The sequence below is a fragment of the Microtus pennsylvanicus genome, chromosome 5, assembly GCF_037038515.1.
Source record: "Microtus pennsylvanicus isolate mMicPen1 chromosome 5, mMicPen1.hap1, whole genome shotgun sequence".
In the NCBI taxonomy this organism is placed as follows: Eukaryota; Metazoa; Chordata; class Mammalia; order Rodentia; family Cricetidae; genus Microtus; species Microtus pennsylvanicus.
This window is the reverse complement of record NC_134583.1, coordinates 19,846,725-19,852,724: the sequence shown is the minus strand read 5'-3', so window position 1 is coordinate 19,852,724 and position 6,000 is coordinate 19,846,725.

Genomic DNA, 6,000 nt, shown 5'->3' with positions numbered 1-6,000 from the left:
GCTTAGCCATGTCTAGTGGCAAATCAGCTGAGTGGGTGCGCAGTATTTCAAGTCTTCTGGAGCTTCTTGGAAAAGGGACTGGTTTTGTCTGGTCACAAAAGCCGTAGTCTTTCATTGCATGTGAAATAGAAGTATAAACGCTTGATCTGAAGAACTCAGAAACACTCAGGATGCATGCTTGTCCAAGCTCACCTTTACTAATACACGAGAGAAGGGATGCACGCCTCTCTGAAATACTCGGAAGCGCAGGTCTTGAATTTTAAAATATTTATATTTTTGCAATGAAATTAAGGATAAATTCTAAAGATAAATACAGCATTCCTTTGCTTTGGATGCATCAGAAGGTAATTTTAACATATGCAGATTACTTGACAGGTGAACCACAGTTTCATGGTTTGGAATTCTGGACCTGTGGCATAGTGCCAGTGCTCAAAAAAAGTGTTAAATTTTGGATTTGGGGATTCAGGTTGTTGAGCCATATTACAAAGAAAAGCATTAAAAGTAACATTTGCCTTCTATTTCAATGTACATCTTTATTCATGGTTGAAAATAATAGTTTATTACATCTAACTTATAAACTTATTCAGAATCAATGTGTTCAGAGAGAAATAAAATGTATGTATTTTCTAGCAAATGACAATGTTCTGATGGCTGTAGAATTTAATATACAGGTATATGCACAAAAATGTAAAAGGTAGTTGCCAAAACAAGACCTATTACCAGTGTGTGTAAGAAAAAAGACTCATTTACTCATAGGCTACCAATATTATACACGACAGTCTTTGATCGAGTTTAGTTATTTTCCTTTAATTCACTTGGTAGCTCAAGATGAGATAGAAAAGACACTAGAATACAGTGAAGTCACTTCACAGTGTTACTTGACAATAGAAACGCATATTAATACAAAATATCACTTGAGTTTCACATAGAGGTCCAGGGCCAAGTTTGAGAGACATCTTGGTCAGCAAGCAATCCGAGAACTATTAAAGACCGATTATTTAAAAAAAAATACCCAAATATTTCTGCTGGTAAAAATGTTGATGGTTTAAAAGCAACGAGAAGTAGGCACAGATGCTGTCATCTGTCATTTTACCAGCAGACACAGAGTGAAACGCTCTGGGTGCTTCCGTTCCTTTCCACAAGATGGCAGACTGGGTGTAGCAAAGGAGAGAGCAAATTCATTGTTGATCAGTTACAAAAGAAGGCTTGGAGTCATTCTTCCCTTTTTAATATTGCTATCTGCACTCAGCAACAGTACTAAGAGTTCCCCGTTTGTCAGAAACGACAGCAAGGGAACAGCTGTGTGTGTGTGAACCCCCAACTATACCTGGGTTCACCGAGGACCCTCCTGCTTTGGTTCTCTTACACCTACCTGTCTCTGCTGGGTTTCTTTCATGCCCAATCACACCAGGTCCCACGGCAGCCCTCCAAGGTCATCAGAGCTAACTAGAGGGTATCTGTGTGTGGCTGAGGTAAGTGTAACTGTCCGGACTGGCAGGGGCTGCAGAGTGGCCTACTTTAATGACAACTCAGGAGTGTAGTGGGCTGCACTTGGCTCGTGTGCTGTGGGTGACTATGGTTCTCAGATCTGTTCCTAGGGTCCCGAAGGACAGGGCGCTTATTTTCAAACGCACGCGTGCTCAGACGGGCATGTGGCTCAGACCTCATTGTCCTGAGCATCTCAGAGTGGCAGTGATGTCTCAGAGGCTGCGCTCTGTAAGGGAAGAAGTCTGCCCGAAGCTCTGAGGATTCCGATAATCAACTTCTCGGGGAGAAATGGGACATTTGATGTGTTTTCATTGCTCCCCCCTGGGCTGAGGGGTTCTTTCATCAGCAGATTCATAGCAAGTGTTTCCTGAAAGAATCCCAAGGTAGCAAAGGAAGTCGCATTTGGGCTGACATCATCTTTGCTCACCAAAGCTCAGAATCTGTGGGAAAGGAAGTCCCCCATACTTCTTGCCAGTGCCCAGATAGCCTAGAATGTTGTTAAATGTTTGAGGCTTTGCCGGTGAATATATCTCCTCGTGATTAGACCGTGTGCTCCCCGTGGACGACTCTGCTGCTATTTTGCTTTATTTCTCTAATACCTGAGCAGAGCCCCACACACGTGAGGGGCTCCGCCCGAGTGCTGTGAAGGAACCACAGTAGCCACTGCTTGCCGGATGTGATTCGAAGGAGTTCATGGACTCCTGCGTCCCTCAGTGCCAGCTGTTGCACTGACGAGTGTGCCAAGCATGGCGGTAACCTGCAATAAAATTTCCCCATCAGTCGCAGTTCCTGGGTGCTCAGCTTCACACACCACAGGGCAAGTCTGGCTAATGCAGGAATGAGAAGCACGCCTCAGTGCAGCTGCCAATGGATTTCCTTTTTACCGGTTATCGATAGACGAGAAAATGGGACAGGAAGCAAGGTTGTTTTTGGTGAATGTAAGCTAGAACCCTTGAATTTCAGGGAGAGCGCATGCCAGATCAGTGTGGCATGCTTTGGGGGAACCCCCCTTTTTTCTGTGAAATATTCTAGGACTTTGAGAAGTCTGTGCCTGAGAAAGCTGGCTATTGCTCCAAAAGAGACAATTTGGTAAATACCAGGTAAAGAAAAATCTCTTACAGGGATAAGCCTCAGGAACGGGTTTTAGGAACTTAAATCTTGAAAATCAAATGTTTCTCCACTTCAGACACTTTCTTACCATGCTAAGGCTCTTACATGAGGCACGCAGGGGAGATGCCTGGGATATTATGCCATGTTCTTAATCTAAGTGTCTTTAGCTTAAAAATATTCAGAGACGAAGGTGAGATTTCCATGAACCTAACTGCATCAGAGGATACTTATAAGCACGGGGCCGCTGCCTGCTCCGGGCATATTGTGTTGCAAACAGCAATACGACATTAAAGAAGCGTAAACAATGAGGTCTGTGTGCTCAGCAGCCAAACCTAGAGCGTTTCACTCAGATGAGGGCCCTAATGATTGTGATGCAAGACCACTGAAACACAGTGAGAAAGGTGTGCTCGTTCTTAGTTCACAGGGGCAGGATTTTAACTAAGATCTGGGTTTATGATCATCGAAATGAAACACTGCTTTGTGGAGCAATGCCCTGCTACATGAAGACTCCGTGACAGCAATTTTTACCCCCAAATGTGTCCATAAACCAGCGACTCAGGTCCTTACGCTATTTTCTCCCTGCGTTCTTTTAGGGGCTGTGCTCTAAACGGTTGCCAGTATTTTTCATATTTTATGCAATAGCTGCTTTTTAGGTTTTCTGCTCCTAATCCTAATTATTTTATTAAGATGAATATGGGTTGTGGTTCAATTAAGAGGAGAACATTCTAGGTTGGAGAGCTTCCCCATGAAGAGTTTCCGAATGTGGAATATAAAAGAACCTACTGGGGGTGGCAGAGACCTTTTCGTCTGTCTTTTGCTCCTTGGCTCTGCTAGGTATGCAGGAGGTTGCTAGGCAGTGGGGCTCACTCTCCTCATCTGTAAGAAGTCTCAGAAAATCCTCTGAAGTCAGAAACCTCTCACTGTTTCCAGCCCTGGAGTTCTCAGTGGGAACTCTCACCTAGGAGTTCCTAGGAGAGGATGAGAAGCTGCTTCCTTATTGGATGGCAGGCATTCTCTCTGAGAACTGATGTAGGTACTAATTCCAATTCTCTCCACTTCAGAGTCTCCCCTGAGGATCTGAAAGTGTTTTGAAGTGCTCACACCCACATTTCTCTTGAGTTATGTGAAATAGGAAAAAAAAAAGTGTAACGTCGACATCCTTAACAGAAAACGAGACATGTTTTTATTGCAATTATTACTGATGCTAATAATACTCTGGGCCTGTGGCAGCATCTGTCACATGGCAGCTCAGATCCGCAGCAGAGCTTTAACAAAAACCCCATTTTCTTAAAGGTTCTGTCTAATTATTATGGAGCTCCTAAGTTATAGGTGTAGAAGGTGTGTGTGCAAGGAAATCAAGGAAGCGGGATGGCTACAGGCTCTGAAACAAATGAGAAAAAAAGAAACATGACTAGAACCCGCTAAAACCACTGCCCAAGCCTCCTACTTCGCCAAGGATCTAGCCAAAGCAGACCCCGCAGGGCCTACAGTTACAGGGGACATTTTTCAGCCAGCAGAGAGACTTTGATCTCTGGGTCTATTTCCGGTAGTTTGATATCTGTCATCAGTACTTTTCTTTGTTACATTTAAAAGTCTAACAGTCATCAACTGAGTTTTAAATCCATTATGAGAAGCAAGTGGTTTGAAAACAATACAGCGAATTAATGAGTTCTGCTTATCTTCTAGAAGCAAGTTAAAAAAGCCACAAGACTTGCCCTGAGCTCTAGTCTTGCTTGCAGGCTGAGCATTGTGGCACCTGCTATAATCCCAGCCGACTAATCAGGAGGCAGAGGCAGGTGGGTCTCAGGTGGGTCTCGGTGAGTTCCATGCCATTCAGGGCATGAGACCCCACCTCAAACAAACACAGATATGTACCCTGCTACTTCACACAGTATATTTTGCCGAAAGCACCAAGCCCAGAAAATGGTGGGATCTTAAAAGCATGCTAAAGATGTAAAATGAGAACCCAAATCAATGCCTAAATATTTTGGATAAACAAATGGATTAATTGATGACAATTTATAATTACGCAAAATCTAGGCAATGCAAAGAGAAGTCTGCAGGCTACAAAACAGGTGTTGATGAAGGAAAGCAATGCCTGTTTCCATCGTCAACACCTAGTTCAGTAGTGATCATTGTGATTACATGAGACGGTAGGTGGTCTTCATACACCACTGTAAAACTGTAGTGAGTTTGCTTTTCGCTTTGATAGATATGATGCCAGAAATTACCCAGAGCTTCCCTTTGAGTAATGAGGCTTATGAGGGATGAAAATGTGAAGCAGACCCAAAAGTGACTTTAAGCAATTTCTTAGCACGTTCACTTCCCCAGGACCTGTCCTCCAACTGTTGCAAGTAATCTATCTACATGCTGGCTGGTAAAACACAGTGTGCAGGGTATTTAGAGCCCACACAACTGTGCTTAAGCTACTAGTGAAGAAAGCAGGTACAGTGAGACCAAGCTGCTCTATCCTGTGGAAAGTAAAAAAACAGCGACAGGTGGCCTGGGATTTCCAATTTTCCCTGAGAAGACAAACCTGAAATCAAGAAAAAACCAAAAACCCAAGAAAACACAATGTCCTCTTGCTAGTCACTCTGCTAAAAGAAAAACAGAGATGGGTCACCAACAGTAGGTAGGCTGCAACGTGCACCTGCAGGGTCATGCATACCTGCACCAAACGTCACCACAGAACAGCTGACTGAAGAGGCCTGGTCAGTAGGGACTCTGCAGAGGAGAGCCATGGCCTGTATGCAGAGGAAACAGGGCTAGACTGATTCACAGATCGAATGGGCACAAGGTGACGCCGCTGCTCTGAGGAGCCTCAGTGTCCTCCTCGGCAGGACATAAGGAGACAGCACAGGTCTTTTCAGTGCTGAGTTTAGCTGGCAGAGAAAGGACACACTTTTGTGGGGATGTGTACCTGATTGCACGGAAGGCCAAGAGAAGAAATCGGATGCTCTGGACCTGGAATTATAGGCAGTTGGGAGCTGACCAAGGTGGATGCTGGGAACTTTGATGTGGGAGTGTCATATATCAATCTGTTGATTTCATTGGCTAAGCAATAAAGAAACTGCTAGGCCCATTGGATAGGCCCACCCTTAGGTGGGTGGAGTAAACAGAACAGAATGCCGGGAGGAAGAGGAAGTGAGCTCAGACTCCGCAGCTCTCCGCTGGGGAGCAGATGCTTCAGAGAGACGCCATGTCCCGCTCCCAGGCAGACACACGCGATGAAGCTCTGAACTAGAATCTTCCCGGTAAGACCGGTGCTCACAGATTGTTAGAGATGGGTTGATTGGGATATCAGAATTAGCCAGTAAGGGCTAGAGCTAAGGGCCAAGCAGTGATTAAAAGAATACAGTGTCTGTGTAATTATTTCGGGGCATAAGCTAGCCGGGCAGGCGG